This window comes from Harpia harpyja, chromosome 7 (genome assembly GCF_026419915.1).
Source record: "Harpia harpyja isolate bHarHar1 chromosome 7, bHarHar1 primary haplotype, whole genome shotgun sequence".
NCBI lineage: Eukaryota > Metazoa > Chordata > Aves > Accipitriformes > Accipitridae > Harpia > Harpia harpyja.
The window spans coordinates 56456729-56478046 of NC_068946.1; the positions used below are offsets into that span (position 1 = coordinate 56456729).

The window sequence follows — 21318 nt, forward strand, 5'->3', positions numbered from 1 at the left end:
TGGGGAGCTCTCTTTCCCTTTGCATAGAGAAGTAGGATTTTTTGTCATTATCTCCCCCATCCAGCCTCAGGAATTAAAGCTCCAGAAATCAATAGAGGCTATCAGGTCTCTCCCCATTAGTAGACCAGACCTTCCTCTTTGGTTTTTACTATAAATTGCCCCATTGGTGCCTGGGCATCACCACTCAGGGTGAGCAAAATACATTCTGTGCTAACAAAATAAAAATAATAAAAAAATGACAAAAGATATGTGATGATAGCTTTTTAACTCCTTCCCCTCAAGAGGCTGCTGAATGAAGGTTACTAGAGCATAACCGTATTTGGTTTTTCCCTGTTAACCACTTGCCTTGCTCTGAGTCCTGACCTTATATTGCTGGTCCACCATACACTTTCCCTATATGCTAATACAAATGTATTTTTTCCATACGTTTAGAAGGGATGAGATAGTAGAAGTTGGAGATTTCTTTGCTCCCGCACCTGGTTTCCATTCAGTTTTATTCTCAGTGTTATTTCCACATCCCCCAATCCAGCATAACTGGAGTCACCCAGGAATACCTGTATCAGCCAGTGGATATCCTGGCTTGCAAGGAGCATCCCTGGGGAATCGAGGAGGTGTCCTGCTGCTGCTGCCTGTGTTAAAACCGCTGCAAACCGAGGTGTCGGTGCTGCGCTTGCTGTAATTGAATTACTGCGTGCGGCAGGACAGAGGCACGACAGCACGGGGCTGTATCAGTCATCCCGCAGCATCAGGTGCAGAATACATTTGAATTTATTTCCTCAGCCGTGGTTGAAACAAAGTGAATTTGCGGGGCTTACTTGGAGATATGAAAATGAAATTGCAGGTAGGTTTTAAATACCTACATAGGAAACATACCTGCTGGGGAAGAGGGGCAGCTCTGTGCCCTGGCAGCCCCACAGCAGCCCTGGCCCCGCCGGCAGGTTGAGCTACAAACCCCAGCACGGGCAGGATTTATGGATCAGGTCACCTCTGAAGGCAGCTGCATCCATATATTTTTTAAAAATATTAGATGGGGGTGACAGGCAGCTCCTGAGCGTGCTGCCACTCGTACCAGCTGCCCTGTGACCGAGCGGGAGCACACGGGGCGGGGGGGCCGATAAGGGTGGTTCAATATTCACGTGTGATACGTAGAATTACCGCTTCCATGGATTCGAGGTGATTTACAGTTATGCTTCTCACATTTCCACTTTACAAAAACAGAAAAACAAAAAAAAAAGGGAAAGAGTAAGGAAGAGAAAGAGAAGGAGAGGGGCAGAGAGAGAGCAAACTCATCCTTCTACAGCAGCCTAATTTTTGTATGGTTGTAAGTACTACTTAGGCTGAGTGCAATACTGGTTTTGTTAATCTGTTTACACCACTTCCAAGCGCTCTCTGATTGCTGCAGAAATGCACTTGAATTATTATTCCCAAGACAAACATCTGTGCCTCATCCATCAGAGGCTGGAAGGCCCTCGCTGCTGTGCTCGGCTGTGTGTGACCCCCCCCAGTCCAGCCCAGCCCACCCCACCGTAGCTCGCTGGGCGATGCTGGTGCGCAGCATCGAGCCGCTCCTCGTAACCTCCGGAGCCCAGGTGAGCTGCTTCTCTCGAGCGGGTTTGGGGACAGAGTTGGCCCCAAAGCCACAGGGAGGGAAGGGGTGGTCTATCCCAACCGCCTCTGCCGTGGCGGCATTCGTGAGTTTTGCCGCTGGGGAATGCGGTCTGAGACCCGACGGGCGATGCGCTCGGTGAGCATCGCACCCGCTACGGCCCACCCCACCGACCGCGGCTGGGGGAGAGCGAGGGGCTTCAGCTTGGGGATGGTCGGGCAGCTTGTCGCTCCCACCCCGCTGCCCTTCTTTACGAGCAAGGCAGGGAAATGGGGTTCTCCCGTTTCACACCCATATATATTTGGACTATAGGCATTAATTAGCTATGCATCCACCGGCTGAGACTGTTTCATCCACCAGAGACCCACGTCGGGAGCAGACACATGCGTCTCCCTTTTGGGGAAAGTCTCCCTTGACCCAAGCACTGTCACCATGTAGAGTCCTCTCCCAAGCCCATAGGTCTGTTCGTAACACTCAGGGACTGTGGGCATCACCAAGGGATGGATGGAGATAACCCCAATGCCAAGGGCGTTTTCCCACTGTTAAGCCCGGCTTATGGTCATGACAATTGGGCAGCTCAGTGAAACCGCGGAGGCTGCCATCATTTTTCCTCCCATCGGACGGGGGATGCTCATGAGACGCGACCAGAACACCACGCCTGACAACCAGTTAGGCAATTTGTCTTTGAAACTGCTTGCCGGCCCACGCGGGGGGGTCCACTGGCACTCGGCGCAGCCCCACGCAGCAGCTTGCGCTTCGGTGCCTGTCTCTGTCCTCCCCAGTAACGGGCTTTGCCAAGCTGGTGGAGGTTTGACGAACAGCAGGAGCATGACGTGGATGAGCATGAGGATGAGATGCGCCGGTGACTGCAAACGCCGTGGGCTCAGCAGAGCTTCGTCTGTGTATCCAGGTACGGGAGGTAAGGCGATACACAGGTAAGCAAATATACAGTGTGCACATAATAATTACATATACATTCCTAAGAAAATGTATAATCCGTCATGTCTCTGTACCCATAATACTAAAGGTAACAGCAGTCAAGATAGCTGTTTGCTAATTCAGATTTATTCCCTATTTCCACTCTCCAAACTTTTACATTTATTTCTGCCTAAAATGTTTGTAGGTTTAGATAAGCTTTTTGGGCACTGCCTTGGGAATCGGGTCTTTGGACTCATTCCACACCAACTGCGTGCGATGGAAAGCTCGTGACAGATGGACGAGCGTGCGAAAGAGAGAAAGCGAGGGAGAGCGCGGGCACGGCAGCATCACTCGCTGTCGGAATAACCTGGGGAGACTTTTCTCTTGGCATCCTCCAGATTTTCCCTGGGAAGGCTCCAGGCATCCTTTCCTTAAGCATTCTTGGAGCCTTCATCAGTAACAAAGAAAAGAAAAGAAAAGAAAATCCAAATTAATGCATGTCCCAACATAGGGACAAAATTAAGTCCTATGCTGGGATGATGCTCAGGATGAATATAAACATGACCTTACACCCCACTCCGAGAAGGAACTATACAAAATATTTTATACTAACTGACAAAATTGATAAGTCCACACCTTACAGCAAAATTAATTTAATTTTTTAAATTAATTAGCAAAGCTCCCCTTTGAGACGATAAAGTATTTTGTTCTTCTTTTAATTAGTACATTGCAAATTTACGTTTTTCATTTCACGCAAGTTGGGGGAAACTCTCAACATACTTCCTCAAATATATTAATTGATAATTCCTTGTTCCTTTAGTCACAAAATTCTCCTTGCTAATAATAAAAAATAGCAACGCTTGTACATTGAGGCAGTTTGAAAGTAAATGTGGCATGCTAGAGAGTCAATGTAGGAATGTTTTTTCTGACTATCATTAATGTTTAACCATGCCTTTAGATGCCCGAACCACATTGCTTTAATAGAGCACTGTGTAGATGCAATGTTTGCTGCATGCATGCTCTAAACTGGCCGCAGAAATCCCCTAGCCTGCCGATAGAGTCTCTCCTCAGGGTGACTGCAAGTGAAGGCAACGCAATGCAATGCAATGCTTCTGCCATCTCCAGGGGACACAGAGGGTAAAAATGGCAGCAACGTGACATAAAGCATCACAGCAGTGGTACCAGGTGCCAAAGGCATTGCAAGAGATGAGTTCAGACACAAAAAAATCTCATAAACACGTCTGTGTCTTCCATCTTTCTACCAAAGTTGTTCAGTCTTACAGTCCCAGTAATGAGATTATCAAATCCTAAAATACAAATGTGCATCCGAAGAGCGCATAAATATAATTTCCTATCGATGTTTATAAGAATATAGTAATTTATTCTGCTTCAGCTATTCCCTGTGGCATAAGTGAATGAAAAGCTCTAAGTGAAGATAACTGATTTCTCTTTAGCTGACTTTTGATGGTGTGCAAGGGGGGGAGAGCCAGGCAGGCTGTGCACGTGGAGCAGTGGTTAAACACTGCAAGTCAAGGTAGCCATGTTGTGCTGGCTCCCTGGAAAATCAAATTTACGTGGTTTTTCCCCCTTTGGAAAATCAAAAAGCAGCAGACTTCAGCTCACTCTCACTAAAGCTCAAAACAGTAACTTTTTTTTAAATATTGGGCTGCAGCTGGACAACGCACGAACTGCCTTACGTGAGGAGCTAAAAACAGGATGGTACTTTCGACTTGGAAGATTTGAAAATGGAGGTGGAAAAATGATCCACGATAGCTACAGGGTTAGCACCGGGTAAAGCTTTGGGAACCCAGCTGTTGGCCAAAACCCAAATGCCCTAAGCTTGGCAGGCTGTGGCCGGCTGGATCCCAGGATCCAGTGCCCAAGTGCTCAACGCTCCGACCTGCGAGCGCATCTTCCCTGCGGATGCTTCCCGGGGCACCTTTACTCCATCAGCTGCATGCTTAGGCTTGGCCCGTGGGCATTCGAGGCTTTCCCACCGGCTCGGGGGAATTCAGGGCTCTCACGAGGGCCGCGGAAGCCCTTTGGGAATGACCCACGGAGCGTACGTACACTCGGATCATACGGCCTCCAAACGCGCACGCAAGCGCGCGCGCAAAACCGCAGCGCGCAAAAATATCCGTTTCATACAATGGCTGGTCCGAATGCGGTTTTTCTCATTTCTGAAGGAGCTGTTCAGTATATCCAGCGCTGCAATATCACAGGTATAACTATCGCAAATACTTACGCCCTGGGAAGCACTGCCACCTTTATCTCCGTGTACTGAATTTCCTCCTATTTTTCGCTTACCCTGCTCAACACACAGCTCAAGCACCTTTTGCTTCTGGTTCAGCAGAAGTGCCCTAATACCAACAGTTGTACTGCCTTAATCGCCAATATTTAGTGATGCCGCAGGGCTACAGACGCCAGCTGCGTTCTCCAAGGAAAGGTCCCTTCTTCTCCTCCTTCTCGGGGAGGGGACCCGTCCTCCCGCCCGCAGAGCAACGAGGATCTCACCTGACAGCTGGCAGCACTCAGCTTTGCTCTGCTGGGTTCGTGGAAGGAATATCGCTTCGTAGGGGACACGAAATACAATTTAAAATACGTGCTAGGCTTTATTGATAAACATTCAAAAAGCTCAATGGCCCCTTTCTAATGCATTATTCAGAATTTCATATTAAAAAAGCAAGAAACAACAGTTTCTTTGACAAGACCTATTCTTAATTTTTATATAATATTCCTAAACTCTCTGTTATAAAATTAGGGTGTCGTGTGTCAGCTCCGCTGCAGGTCCTGCGCGGTGCAAATATTTTATAAGCAGTCATTTACAATTCTGCACACACACAATATTCAAGTAGTCCACGAGGCCTCTATACAGATACCTTAATACTGTTGCATAATTTATGTATTTTATATTATATTTTTCCTTGTGCATACATACTTAGTTTGCTTAGCCCCCAGGAAATCTATGCTAAGGAAATGGCACACTCTGTACGAAATGTCAGATATTGCTCTGATGCTTCAGTACCAAAGTTAATGGAGCAGAAAGACAACAGTGGAAGAATGTTTTTAAGTGCTTGTAGGTCTAGGTGTTGTGAAGGCAATTTATTGTCTTCTTAAATCTAGACATCAAAATCTTAACTTGTAAACAACTGGATGTGCAAAAAAAATGCTGATTTAGCTGTCAGTCCCTGTCCTCTTTGCTCAGGCTGCCTTTTCGTTCCAGCAGTAAGTGAGTTGGAAGTGCTCGGGCGCTTTCTGGCACTCTCCAAGCATTGCACGTCATTCTGCCTTGGGCTTAAAACCCCGGCATGGTAATAAGATTATGAGCCATTCGCTTCCTTCTGCAGAGGCGCTTCGGGAATGCCAGTGACTTGAGGCTCTACGATATTTGGGTACTGAGGGTTAAAAAGAAAATTAGTTAAATGAGTCTGTAAATGAGCTTGTAGTCAAATAGATACATTTGAAATTTTTCTTTAGAAAGAAAAGAAGAAAGCAGAGTCCTGAGTAGATGGCAGGGAGCAGCCCCGGGGTGAAGGGGCTCCTGCCCTGCTCCTGCCTGTCGCCGCAGCTTTCTCCTCCAGCTTCAGCTCAAAATACTGCCCTGGTTCAGAAATGCCCTTTTTAAATACTGTGCAATCAGCTCGTTGATATCCCTTTGGGTTTTGGTTTTGGTTGGCTTTGGATTTTTTTTTTTTTTTTCCATAAAACTCCTTGCTGTAGGAATTAACAATTTCTTAAGAAGTGAAAAAAAGATATTTTTGCATTTTCCTTGTTACCTCCCTTGACAGGCGGGCAGTCAGACACACGGACAGGCTGGTGCAACAGGTCAGTGTGTCCTGATGGTGGGGTTCAGTTTCCCGTCCTATTTGTCATTGTATTGCCGGTGAGCAATCCCAGGCAGGGCGCAGAGCACCAAATAGATTCTGTTTCATTAAGACCCTTTTTTACAGTGAAAGAAAAAATATTCACCCAGGGTCCCCAGGAGGGAAGGAGGCAAGTCGCGGTCGGGCGTTCCGCTCTGGCAGGACATGCCAGCATGGGTGTCTCCGGTGAAGCTCCTTACTTTTATATAAATAAGCAAATATTAATGTAATTATTGCTGTGGTAAACAGTTCAGTTAGTCTGGGTAGGCCCACCAGGAGTCAGGTTGCTGCTGCTTCCGTAAATACCTAATCTTCATATTAAAATGGAAGGGATTTAAGAGATGAAAACTTGAATTACATTTCGAGCTCTTGGCTTCAGTGCCTTTTAAGTAGTTTGGAGCATACAGACTGCTTCTAACGAGTCAAGAACTAGAAGTAATGTTGATAGGGTATTTTTAATGAGAGCTGAACTTCCTTTCCAAATTTTTAGGAGCTAGCATATTAAAAATAATGGGAAAAATTGCTTCAGGCTGGAGAAGGAGACAGCCGGCGTTTCCCCAGGCTCTGTCTCAAGGCAGGCTGCCCACCCCGTCCAGCCTAACGCCTCGTGACTAACACGCCAGGAGCTTTCCATTCGAGCCGTGAGGTTTCCACAGCTGGCCTGGGGTGGAACAAGCACGTTACAAGCAGAATTCTGCAATGCCATTAGCCCACGCCGCCCTGCCGGGGGCTGCCGAGGTGGGGGGGGTCCCGCAGCCTGGCCGCGGCCATGCAAACCCCTGATGCTCCTGCAGAGCATCCTTTCTTTCATCTCATTTATTCTCCGCAAAATATTCCTCTAAAACAGAGGAAAAGATTTTGTAACTTAATTTATCACCCTCCTTCCTGCTCTAGACTTGCCTTTTTCTTTTTTTCCTCTTTTTAATAAGGTTGCAAGCGGCTGTATTATAGCTTAAACAAGCCAGTGCGGGCTGCAAAGGTCCCTTCTTCCCTATCCAATGAACTTTCCTCCTGAAGGATGCCTTGTATCAGGCTCTACAGCTTTGCAACATCTGGGTAAAACGTGAGTAAAGCTTTCAGTGACAGCCCCAGGCTCCGAGGAGGAGAAAAGCAGAACGTACCTGGACCGGGATCTGAACCGGCCTTGGGCCGCGACGGCCGCTCTCCTCCGTGAGTTTCTTGGGTCTCGTACAAAGAAATTCATACACGGGAACATCACGGGGATTTTCTTTGTCCCTGTTATCACCAGTGGGTGACCAGTGCAAGTAAAATCCACCAGCTCTGTCACACAGCTGGCCTCTCTGGGTGTGTGCCCTGCTTCACCCATGCATAGGTGAGTTATATATGTAAACACCTTTTTCCAGGTTCTTTTTTTCCCTCGGATGCATTCGCTACAGAGTGCAAAGCGCTGTTTAATAAGGCAGCCTGCTTACTGCTCCATCTTGTAAACTGGTTTTGTAGAAATGGACCATTTGTGGATTATCTGTTTCTATGGTGATAGATCGGAATAAATGTGTTGTGGTCCTGGCTGCCTTCAGCTGCCTGTTTTCTGCAAGGTCTCTGTTATCAACAGTAAAAATACAGCATCTAATTCCCCTTAGAGTATCAGCTGAGACTTACGGACAAGATCACAGGCTTTAGCCCGTGAAAAATCACTGTGGCAAAACTGCATATGAAAGTTATAGGCTGTACCAGCGCAGTTAATAATAACCACCATCCTGATGCCAGGGACATAGGAATTACTATAAGGGAGGAAAATAAAAAAAAAAAAAAAAAGAAAAAAGATGTTTTTCAATTTTGGTCTTGTAGAGCCAGAAATATCCTGTTGTCACGGGCAGATCAGAGACTGGAAAATCCACAGATGCCCTACATAGTAATAAAAAAGGAGGCCAATGCAGACATGAGTTGTAAAACCTGTGACATTATTTTGGGGGGAGTGAATAAAAAAAGGCATGTATTCTCTAAAATGTCCCCCTTTCGTCCTTAGATCTGAAATCTGCCGTTTCCAAATTGGGCTCCCTCATCAATATGCAAAGGCCAGCACTACCAGTGGGAGCTGTGCATCCACCAGGAGCATTTGCGACACCGTCTGTGGAGTAGGTAGATTTTAAAATGGAAATACTATCAAATCCTTATACACCTGTAAACACCACTGGGAACTGAAGTTGCTCTTAATGTTATCTAAAATCCCAGAATGTAAGTTTTGCTGGAGTAAAAACCGAATGATTATCCTCCTATCCTCTTATGATTCACATCACAACTGGCAGCCACAGTGGATATCATCATGCCTCTCCTAAATCTTTAGTATTTCAAATGCATATTTAGACACCTCTTTCTTGATAGGAGAAACCTCAGCGTAGCACTCAGGAGGATTGCCCTTTGGATTGAGGTAGAATTGAAAGATTTAAATGTGCTGCACTTCCAAATGCTGGCTTACCGCTCGCCTCACTTGTAGAAATAAGAAATAAATAATAGAAAAGTGAATTGCATGATTACTCAGTCCCTGAACTACTAAAGTCACGGAGTGACTGGAAAACTACAGTTTTAGGGAGCAGGAGAGTTCACTATTTCGGTGACAGGTGTCCGTGCTTACCCGGAGTGAGACAAAGATGAACTCTATCAATTAAAGCCAAAAGCCAAAACAAAGCAGCAAACAAAGCCAGCGTGCTGAAGGAATATCTCCACTTCACATAGGGCGTTTGTCATCAAAGTTACACCTGCCGAAGGTCCCACAAACAGCAGATGTGAGGTGCCGGTTCTCTGGGCTGTGTAACATCTAGCCAGTCTTTAAAAGGTAAAATTTAATGTTTAACTGTTTCAGTGAAGCACTTTGTGCTTTGGAAAGTTTTGATGTTGATAACAATTGTAGATACGCAACAAGCTGCTGTAATGAGAAATGTCCTATATCTATTCATATATATATATATAACAGCATCATCATTTATGGAAGTACAATATAGACACAATTGCATGTATTTGCACACGCCTATATAACCTAGACTTGGGGTGGAAAAAATGTTTATTCTGACCAAGTAACAACCTTATTTCTTTTGATCAGACCTTTTCTGCCTTACCCTTTCCTATGGCCTATTTGTGTCTTGCTTGTGTCTTGATGTTTCGGTGGAACAGCGCGAGTAACCCTCATCACCTGCAGGATGCTGGGATGAAGGCGCACCCGTGTCCGGGATGCTGCCGAGAACTGCCCGACGGCCGGAGCAGGGGCCGTGTGTTAACACTGCTGCTTCCCTGCTTGCAACCGTCTTTGCAACAGCACACAGGGAATGCAAAGTCAAAAAAAACCCGTCGGGGAGTGTTTGTCCCAGGTCCTGTCGCAGCTCCGGCTCTGCGGTGCCCAGCACGGACCTTTCAGGGGGCCGACAGGCAAAAAGCATTGCCAGGTATAGTATCAGCGGAGTAGAAGAATGCAAACCGTTCCCGGTGGGGTGTAGGGGAAGCAGTTAGCCATTGGAACAACCTTCCTGAGAATTTGACCTCAGGTGTTTGAATTAAGACTCATCTATTCTTAACAGCAGCAGGTCTAGGCTCAGCGCGGAGATGCTGGCAGCATTTTTGGCACGCGCTCAGCAGGAGGGACCTGATCACCAAGATCCTTTCCAGGCTTCAAATCTATAGGTCCACAGTTTTCAGTCCTGTGTAGATATTTCCCACAAATATTTTGCTAAGATCTGTTAAAAGTTAACGTTATAACATATAAATGAAGGACTCGGGGCAGGAATGCAGGACACGTCTGGTAAAAGTGATCAATAGGTGATAAACACTAATGAATCCTTATCTGACTTCCTAAAACTCTTGTCCAGTTTTCCTATATTCATCCTCACCTGTATGCCAGGGAAAGCAGTAGCAAGTATTTCACATTTGATGAAACATTACGTGTACTTCCCAGTTTTTTCTGCTCTCGATAAAAACTTCTGTCGGGTGCATCGCTATGTGCAGCCAGGCCAATTTGAAATGTTGTCGCTATTTGTAAAAGAGCTTTTCCCAGTATTTTGTGGTTTTATGTAGGTGGTTGTGATTAGAGCTGACATTAATTAGAAGAAATGCTAATATACCAGATGGATTTTTTAAAAGGCATAGTGGAGGAGCAATAAGCACAGTACATGTGCTTATGGAAAAGTAGGAGTATGATTTGTTAGCTATGTATGTAAGACCTACGCACTACAGCATTTAAGAGACTGGTAGAATGTACTATATTAATAGTACAGAATTTTAGCACACAGCCCTTATTTATGGATGCGAATTTATCCTCGCGCAGCACTGGCACCCTGCCCTTGACATATCGCATGCTGCAGCGTGAAGCGCAGCAATTAGGCACAAGCCTTTGACTGGTGCAAAGCTGAAGGGAAAGGAGAGAAATTCAAATGTCAGACCTCGCGTCGGCTTCTAAGCCTTAATTTCAGCCTTTTTTTTTTTTTTTTTTTGAGCCACGTAACCGGGAGGGGGCTGCCGACTGCATCCCAACCCGCGCTCGCTGCAAGGCACCGGCCAGCGCTGCATCGTCCCCCTCCCCAGCACCAACCCGGCCAACCCCGGGTACCCCACCGGCTCCGGGGACGTTGCCCAGCCGTGGGGTACGCAGCCCCCAGCCCAGCTTTCCACGGTGCTCAGCGGGCACGCCGGGCTCTGGAGCTGGTCCTTCACCACCTGGAAGCCTGAGCTGCCTCCTGGCCTCGAGTCGCTGCCGAGAGGAGCCGCCGGCGCGGGCAGCGTGCCTGGGGAAGGATGGAGCCAGCCCCTCCGGCGGTGCCATGGTAACCGCTCCCCTTTTTTATCCCCGGTGTTTTCCACTTTGCGTCTTGAAATTAATTATTCAGCGTAGAGCGGGAACAAAACAGAGATTACCCTCCCTGGTCCCGCAGGTATCCGGGAAGAAAGAGCTTCCCGGGGTTTCCAGGGGAGACCAGGGTTAGGGAATGGGTTTTCTGTAACCATTCTGCCAAGAGAGCGGTTGGGGCTGCACTCTGAGCATGCTAATCATCCCCATTTCCCTGTGAATCGAGACATTTTTAGATCGACACCCATTTAATTAAGGATTTGCTAGAGCTGTAAAAAAAATCATCAAACTGTATTTGTTTTCTCGGCACACCCAAGCATCTCTGAATCATGGCCAGGTCCATTTGGGGGTTGGATTGCCGGGTCCCCGTAACGATGCTGCTGCAGCAAGAGCAGCATCGCTGCAGCGTGGCCGCTCTGACTCCCACCGCACCGTCTCGCTGGAGATTTTGTTCTTTTGCATCGTCGTCGTTAGAAATCCTCCCTCTCGCTGCCCAGCCTGCCAGGCTGGCAGAGCACCAGCTTGACTTTCGGGATGCGCAAACGGCATTAAGCATTGGTTTGGTGGGAGGCTTGGGGTGAGGAGGTTTGCTGGCTTTTCTTTATTCTTTCATTGTTGCATTCCTTAACCCATCCTTGAAAATGGCAGGTTAGCCTTTTTAAAAAGGCTTTAGGGGATGGCAACAGGAAAGCCACTTCAAATTTATTTACCCAAACAATTTGGGCCGTACAAAATACAGTATATATGGTGTATATACTATATCTGTACTAAATGCTATATACTGTATCTTTTGAAAAGTATCAAACGATGAAATTGTATAAAACATGGGCTTTATAAAAAGTGTGTGCAGTCCTTAATAGACTTACTGGGGAGGACTGAAAGAAACAGGAATCATAATAACCGCCCTCTGCAGCTCATCGACCAACCGAGGCTTCAACCAGCAGCTTCAACCGGCAGTGCCGAAACGCTGCCGGCAGCGAGGGGTCACACCGCGACAGAGATTGAAGAGGTGACAGCAGCCACAGAGCAGTCCTTGTCCCCAGGCAATTGCCAGAACACTCCTCAGGGGATGCACAGTCCCGGCGGAGGGTGCGTGTGGTCTCTGGGCCATCGGCTCAGCAGCCGACTGAGTCCTCCATTGATTGTTTAATTTTATTTTTTAAACGCCTGGAAAACTTCAGCCATGTTGCTGTTTTGTAAGTTTGGAACTTGACTGATTTTTCAGTATTCATTTTGTGTTTCTACTGACATGTCTGCCAAAACTACCAGCAGAACCCTGAAACATCTTTTAACCAACATTCTTCTACCGAAATCTTACTGGTTTTCAGTCCACCAACAGTTTCAGGATGGATTTGATACGCGTTTAAAAATATTTCTGGTAAATGGTTTACTTAAAAGCATTCTTTCCGGCTAAACATAGCATTTTTAAGTAATGGCTGCTTTAGCAAATATTCTGGATGTAAAATTATTCTGAGAGCAAAGGGAGCTTGCTCAGCTGGGGAGGAAGCCCTGGGCAGCCCCTGGGGGGATGCAGTCCTGCCCCCTCCCTCACCACCCCCAGCCCCCCCAGAAGTCACGCTGTTGAGCCTTTGGAGTATTTAATGAAAAAAAGGTCACACCTCAGTTCTTTTACCACTAGACAACTGAATTACCACTGGGATTTTTCTCTTTTTAGACTCCAGCCCCGCGAGCAGCTCTTGGAAGGGACCTGGCAATCGATGCGCTGCACGGGAAACCACCGTGAGGAAGCAGAGCAAAGGGAAAATACACCCTGATGGCACTGGACAAACGCTTAAGCCAAGACGACCTTGGCTTTCCGTGGGGGAATAATGTGCTAGTTATTTCGTAGTTTAGTTTTATAATTAGTTGCATAAACCAGAACTGGCTAAATTGAAATCTTTGCTCTTAGCTAGCGTAAGGGAGCTGGTTTTGAGGCTAGCCTCTTTGTGGCCTAGAACATTTTCCCTACCCTTAAATGCAACAGATAAAGCTGCCGTGCTGCCCCAAGACCTCTGCTTTTCCCCTGAAGTGGTGAGAGGACCGGTGCAGGGATGATGCGTCAGCACAACTTTCTGCAGCTCTCCAATCCCCCAGCCCTCCTGGAGGACCAGAAACTGCGAGAACAAAACTTAGGTGAATCAAAAAAACCCCCACAAACTCAAAGGTTGGTTGGACAGAGATTAGTCTAATTTATCATTGCGTAAACTCACCCTAGGACCGAGGATGTTCTTGTATATTCGTCAATCGTACACTGGACGTTTTAGGGAACGCTACCCTTACAAACCCTGGCTGTGAATCCTATAAAGAAACGCGTATTATACAATTAGGGAAAGCTTGCATAATTGCAATGCATACATGAAAACAATGTTGATTGTTTTGTACGAAGTGTTTTTTAAAGATTTAAAATTAGCACACTTAAAGTACCCTGTGTTCATTCAAGACTGGTTTACTTTGGCATTACTAATCACCTTACTTTCTAGTCTATTAATTAAAATAACAAAAAGCAGCTATACAAATTTAAAGACCTCAAAGCCCTGCATCTTAAAGGTGAGTTACATTTCCTTAGGAAGAACCACAGAAGTTTTGAAATATATTTATGTGTGGTTTTATTTTATCTGCACATACTAGAGTGGGCATCTGTGCACGTAACAATCTGTATTTATGGGTGCGTGCCTAGAAAGAGAGCAAAACCCCATTAATACTGCTACTTTAAAAAAATATATATTCCATACCTCTACAATTATATTTAAGAAAAACCCTTTCTGGTAGGTTTTGCACTAAAACTGACCTTCTAGAAACAGTAAAAAGGGTCTTTTAGAAAAGAGAAAACCCACGGCGGCGGACCTTCACCCTGCTGCGGGATCTGCCGCGCCGGGTCCGGCCTCCCCAGCCACAGCGGCTTCTTGAAGCCCCACTCAACACGCCGGGCTGAGGAGGGTCTGGCAGAGCTGGGCAAATGCCCCGCGAGGCAGCAGCCACTGCTATTACTCCCTTTGAAATATCGTTCCCGTTCTTTAGAGCAAGAAGTTAGCGTGGGAATGAATTATATATAGCCTTTCTGAGGCTACATTCACACTGACTCAGCCAAAGAGCAGTCCTGCGCATGGCACGGGAATTTTCCTTGCCTATGGGGTAAAGGGAAAAAAATCATTAATTATCCTCCCAGGTTCAGAATAATCATTCTGACTGTTACGCTTTGCTATGTAAAATAAGGATGGAGATAGGAGCACTGAAAAAATGGTTTCTAAAGCTTTAGTCATTATTCTAAATTTTAAATGTTAATTGGAAGAGCGTCATCCCTGGTTTCATTGGGACTGGACTGTATTTGGATGTCGTGTCACTGCCCTCACTGGTTTCTGCTCCGTCCTACAGATGTGCATGCAGTGACATGAAAACGCGGACAGGACCCCCCAGCCCAGTACAGCCCAAGCCACAGTCTGCTGGCCTGGCTTTGAGGACTCAGGGTTAGTAATGGAATAGCTGAAAACTGCAAAAAAAATTGATCGATGGGCTTAAGTTGAGTGTGGAAGACAAGGTTTTTGGTGCTAGATTCATCCATCTTCAGCAGTGGGGGACGTGGTATATGCATTTGTTTGCTTTGGGTGATATTCAGTTCACTTAAGGCACAGGAAAATTCAGACACTAAGCAATAAAAAAAAAAAAACCAAAACAAAACAGGAAAAAATAATTCTGTCTGAAGCTCACCAGGGGGGTCAGTCACCAATGAAGACCATAATCTGTGAAATTCTCTTTTTGTTTAGAAGTCAGTATATTTATAACAGGCAAATGCTCTGTTCCGGAAAGATTATGTAATCATGAACAGCCAACAAAATGTTTTTTCAGACATCGCAATAACTCCTATGAGATTTTATGAACAAGCAGCACCTCCACTTCTATATCATAAAATTGCGCCAAGAGCGATGTATCTGCTGCAGGTACGTCGCTATCAATTCAGGCTGAGAAAGGCAATAACCTAAAATGGGATTTCTAGTTACTATTCATGTTACGTGCCGCATCTCCCTTCATCGCTCTTCCCTTTTCATTCTGAAACAGCCGTGCTGTTTGGGGGTGTGCTAGCCTCTTTGCCGGGTGGGCACCTGTGGTTAAACCCCTCCGTGCTGCGGCCGCCCCGTTCCCAGCCCCGCTCCCGCTGCCGGAGCATCCGTGGCACAGCCTGCAGCCTCCACCATCCACGGGTTTCTCCCAGTTCTCCAAACCGCAGCTGGTACCCGCTGGGCTCAGGGCTGAGCCAATATCTGCTCTAGGAACACGAAGGAATGCATCCTTCTTGCCTGGAGAGTAGCTTGGAATAACTCCCTCCCGGTGAGCCCATGCTCCTATGGCTTTGCTGGAGGGTGGTATAGCCTCAGGGGACCTTGGGCATCTCCCAGGGAGATGATGCCGGCACCAGGAGTCTGAATTTCACGGCTGGTTAGCTGCAGAAATCCTACTCCTTTCAGGAGTTAATAGCGAAAAGATTTCAGGTACTTACACTGAAATATCTCAGGCTTTGATTGTCTGCAGCGCAGCCACTGGAATAACTAAACAGCGTCAGGTAGGAGCAGCTTTCAGTCCGAGCTGTAAACGTGGTGTTATTTCTCCTCGGCTTTGACTGTAAACCTGGAGGACATTTCATTGAACCGGGTACTTATCACCAAAGTTTGGTTGTTTTCTAGGCAGCCTCTTAGCCTTGATCGCAATTATTTATACCTTTCAAACAGACAGAGGTAGAAGAATGCAAGCTTTTATTTTCTACATTGCAATAACAACTGAACCATCGCATGTGAGAGAAATTTGGGCTAGATGGAATAATCCTTCCAGACTTAATTAATGAGTCATTAAGACTTTTCTACCCTCATGTCGCATGCACACCCAGAGCATTACTGCTCTGCTGTCACTGTCCCATGGCACGGTTATGGGGGCTCTGTGTTCATCTCCCAGTTCTACTTACACTTGATACCGAAAAGCCGCTCAAAGAAACTCTCTCAGACTCGTTTTGGAGTTTTAGAAAGCAGGCATTCTTCATTGCAGCGCTGGATGCATGGGGGATAATTCCACCTAGCATGCATACCACAGCTTTAGCACAAACAGGTTATATAGAATAACTAGTTGCATATTAATCAGATTAGTATACATATACATAAAAATGATTGTAACTGATTATCATAGCACTGCCTACATCCGATCATGCGCAATGAAGGATCCGTTTGAGTCAAAGGGCTGCTTTTGGGACCACCGACCCATTTGAAGTTCTTGCTGGCTGTCCTTGAAGTCTTTATTCTTGTCCTTGTTCTTTGATCTTGAAGCTTAACGCAGTTTCAATCACGTGTAGTCAGTCTCAACATTGTTCTCATCTAGCGTACAGGAACATCTAGTCATAAGAGCAAAGAACTGCAAAACTTAGGAGTAAATATCTCTACTAGTTAATTGCTCGGCTATGCTTTTGTCTATTGTTTCAATCATAGTGTTAGTATAAGTTTTCTAATAAGTATTTACGAAATCGCACTTTTACAGTCACCTAGCAGCAAACCAGTCTCCACGGCTGGTACAAAATATTAAAACCATCAAAACGTTTAGACATACCATACAGAATGTATGAAAATGTGCTGTCACACTCCTCCCGCGTGACTCCCAGCCATCTCATTTTATTCACCGGACTCACACGCACAGGGACAAGACCAAAAATGCCGTCCCAGCAAGAGGGGGATGGCAGGGCTCCTTTTCTCGGCGTGATCCCTACGCCGAGCGCTCACTTCTCGCCGCGGTCTGAATCGCGTAGCTGACCTCACATCAGAAAACAAAACTCGAGAAGGTTTAGAGTCACCCCACGGGTCCCAGCACTGTTGGGTAACGCCGCAGAGGTAGCGCCGAGATGGACGGAGGGCTCGCGGGACCCCGGGGGGGGCTGACCCCCCCAGCCCTGTGCTGACCCCCTTTGCTCAGCAGCTGAGTCCAGCCCTTCGGCAGGCAGACACGTTCGGCGAGCGCACGGCTTCGGGTCGGGGAAGAGCCACCTGAAGAAGTGAATTCTTCCCTAAACTACCTCGTTACACCCTCCTGACTAATACTAATACTAATACTAATAGTATTTAATTAGTATTAGTATTTAATACTAATTAAAAAATTAGTATTTTTAATCACGTTTTTATTTATTGGAAACGGACTCTCCTGCAAAATAATATTAATTGGAGTAATAATAAGCCTCTGTAAAGGGATTTGTTCACGCTTTGAATTATCAGCACAGCGCTGATAGCGGCTGAATTCCTGGAACTTGTAACAGCAATAACCTTACACTTAATGATCTTTCCATTAGTCCCTGCTAAAATAGTGGTAGTGAATTCAGTATATCACAGGGCAAGATATAGAAATGAAAATACAATGCCCTGCACAAAGGAATAAAATGCTGGGAGGCACATGGAGATTAGCAAGCCTTTATATATATATATATACACACACACACACACACACACACATATATATAAAAAATATCTATTTTTACATATATTAAAATACATCTATATATATATATATACTTACATATTTTTATATATATATGATGTAACACTGTGATCAAGAAGTATCTCCCAGTGTAAATCCAGGAGGTCAGCTGCATAAGCACATAGGATTTCAGCCTGAAATGGCTGGTTCTGCTGGAAGAGAAAGCTATATCAGCGAAATAACCGCCCCCCTCCCCAAAATACAGTGTCGCCCCGGCTCATGCAGGGCCAGGAGAGGTTCCTGCTGGGGCAGGGGGGATGCAGTGCCGGAGGCTGGGGATGGATGCTGGACAGGCACTCGCTGTCCCTCGGCAGGGCACAGGGACGGAGATTGACCCCCCCAGGTGAGGTGGGGGTCCTGGAAAGAGCCTGGAAACGGCCCTGGATATCTCCACCAGCCAGACTGCATCACTCCAGTATCAAATTAACCAGTGTCACCTTCCAGCTCTGCTGTACTTCATGGTGTCACTGGGCATCACCTCTCCACTGTTACAGTACCAGGTGGGGTTTTATTAATACAAAAATATTTTCAGTATTTACCCCTGAGGTGTATCGGTACAGTTAATGTGTAAGAAGTCGCTGGAGGAGCTCGCGGGGGACGGGTCCAGCAGCCAGCGGCAGGTGGGTATGGCATCAGGTTCATCAGCTGGATGAACCAATGTACCAAAGCTGTCATAATTTACACACTGATTTTGAAGTTCTGATGGAGTTGCCGGCATGAAAAGCAGCAGGATGCAGGAGGCTCGACGGAGGGGAGAGCGCCGGTGGCAATGCCGGGAACCCGCGGGGAAGCGTTGGTCATTTGGGGCACAATTTTCTCTTAAACCCCACATGCGTAGAAGCCAAATTCAGCCTGTTTGAAACTGTCTTCAGTTTCCAACTTTTCCTCTTATAACTGAGGTCCGGGAGGAGGATTAAAACGATATTTTTGTGACTCTGAATATCATAATACTAAATAACACTAATAGTAAATTGCTCCTTTTTTTCTTTTGTAAGCAGTACGCTAAGTGCCATGTCCTTCCCCATCACCTTCAGATTTCTGGACTGACATGGGGACACTGATTTTGGGGCCCAGAGTAATGAAAACAGCTCCCAGGCTGCAGAAAACACAAAGTGCTTGTCCTGCCGCAGACCCCTTCCCCGAGCCCGGCTGCGTCCCGTGGGGCCGGGGGCTTCGCACACAGCCGAGCAGCCAAGCGGTTTGGGAAAAATGAGGATAATTTCAGGAAAGGAGGAGGAGGAGGTGGGAGAGGAGGTTTGCCTCAGTCCGGGAGGGGATGTGAGACTTTCCTACAGCAACCTGGGCAGGGATTCAAGCCCTGGTCTGGTCCTGGAGAGAAAAAAGCCCCATCGAGGCACTGCCAGGAGATGTGGATCATCCAAGGGAAGATGCTGATTGCTTTAAATAACTTACTAGACAAATGACAACGAAATCTCTCCGATTGTTACTTTTAAGGGAAAATCTTTGCTTTTTTGAAAGATCACACGACAGCTGCTCAGCAAGAAGGAAAAGAAACAGATGAGTTATGAAGGTCGATGTGACACATTCACCCATATGCCACTGCCGAAATGGAAACACCTTTTTTTAATTAGCTGGGAGAGCAAAGTGTCGCAGGTACGATTGGACAGGTCTGATTTCTCAGCAGTTCCCTGGCAATGCTTCGTCCCTCCAGCCCCTCGTAATTAACTCTGTCGTGGGGAGAGACGCAAACTGCGGGAGGTGGCGGAGGGGAGGGAGAGGGAAGAGGCAGAAACAAAAATCCCCATTGCCTGGCATTAATTTGGGTTAGAAATAGCAGAAAACCTTCGCACCTCTTTTAGGAAGGAAAGGAACTACCACTGCCCACGTGGGCTTTTGCCCACTGGTGATTTTTTATTCCCCCCCCTCCAGCTTTAAGAGGCCTGAAGTTGCCCCAGGCACAGCACACTTAAGGCCTGCCTGCCTTAATTTTTTAGTTACTTACCAGTATTTATTTAAAAAAAAGAATATTCTGAAAATTAAAGTCGAAGTCAAACTAAATACAAAACAAACAGAAAGTATGGTGGTATTCCTGAATACATTTCACCCCTAAAAATTCTCATTTGACTTTGTGAAGTATGACCAATTTGTCACATTCGGCAGACAGAAGTAACTAAAAGAATAGAATAACTGGACAAATACAGAGGGAGATTTAAAAAAAAAAAAAAGAGAGAAAAAAGGAAAAGAGTTTAGTTTCCCCAGGCTCCCTCTGCAGCCGTGGGAGATGGGGAGGGAAGAGCGCGACAGACACAGACCCAGGTTCATAAGTTAGTTTTCTATCATCTCAGTCGCCAGCTGGAGTAGTTTCTCCCTCTCTGTTGAGTAGCGAACCAAGGCAGAGTAGTCTCTCAGCACTGCATCTACCTGCGCAAACACCCATTAACAAAGATAATTATTTATCTAATATTCCATTATGTTCAAAGACTAATAAGTTATCTGCCTGCCCTTGTACTGAAATAACAGCACGCAGCCCTGTCCCACTAACGGGCTGGGAAACAGGTTACATCCAGGACCCAGTGGATTTCTCCCTGCCAATTAACCCGTGCCGGTGTTTGGAGAAGCGCGGTGCCGGCCAGGGCGCCGACCGATTTCCACGCTGCACTGAAAGAAGGCGGAAAACCGTGTTCCAAACGGCGTTGATCCCATCTGTCCGTGGGAAACCGCGTGTCCGAGGTGCCGGGGGATGAGGCAGCTCCCGGGGCTCTGCCCGGACACCGGTGGGACCAGCCACCTTCGGGGCTGACGGCGGTACTGGATTGCCAGCTGCAATTAGCTACTCGCTGACTTCAATTAGCATGCCTCGTCTCTGAAGAAGAAGAAAAAAAAGTCATAGTATACCTGCAGGGAACTATTAGATAAACTTCCCATCTAATATGCAACAAAGCTACATTATATATATAAATATATATATATATATATAACCCTTGAGCTGACATAGATGATAATTTTTCTGGGTAAATCTGATACGTAAATACCATAAATGTAATGAGAAAACAATAAAAAAAAATAAAATTACTGTGGAAAATGTCTGAACTGCAGGCAGGCAGGCAAACACAATCTGCAGCATCCCCCGGCGTTTTGGGGGGCTCTGGGGGACACGTTGCACCTCAGAACGGCTCGGTCTCTGACACGTGCTGCAGCGTTTGGCTAGAGCTCGCAGTAACTGCAGAGCGGTTTTATACCCTGTCAACATAATGGAAAAGCTGTTTAACTGTCTGAAATGTGTATGTACACAAAGAATATGGAGAATGTGCATCGCTTCCAATGTTGTGCTTTTTGGAGCCGCTTTCAAGTCTTTTTTCTCTGAAGGATTTAATTGTGAACATTGTGTCTCCCATGGGAAGACAGTTCTGCTGGATGTCTAGAGAGGATCTCAGAGGACGGCTCACAAGCTTCAGGCACGTGGTGTGAGAGGCAGCTATCGAATACTTCTCTGCACAAAAGGCTGTTCCTCAGAACAATATTTCACCAGTTCTGTATACGTTTTACCTGATTAAAACTCCTGGGAGAACAAATCATTTTCAGTGTTGGGATCTGCAAAAGTCTCAGGCTTAGTACTTGCATTGTAAAGGCTCCTTCTAAAAAAAAAATAATAGTAAATCTTAATTCAACCTATTTCTTTT

General features: G+C 46.2%; 1 long non-coding RNA gene across 1 annotated transcript; it reads left to right on the top strand.

Annotated features, from left to right (window-relative positions):
* Positions 1–11057: 11057 nt before the first annotated feature.
* On the top strand, positions 11058–13602 carry LOC128144516 (uncharacterized). Its single transcript, XR_008236106.1, has 2 exons — positions 11058–11156; positions 12855–13602. It is a non-coding gene; the product is annotated as an uncharacterized LOC128144516 (long non-coding RNA).
* The last annotated feature ends 7716 nt before the right edge of the window (positions 13603–21318 follow it).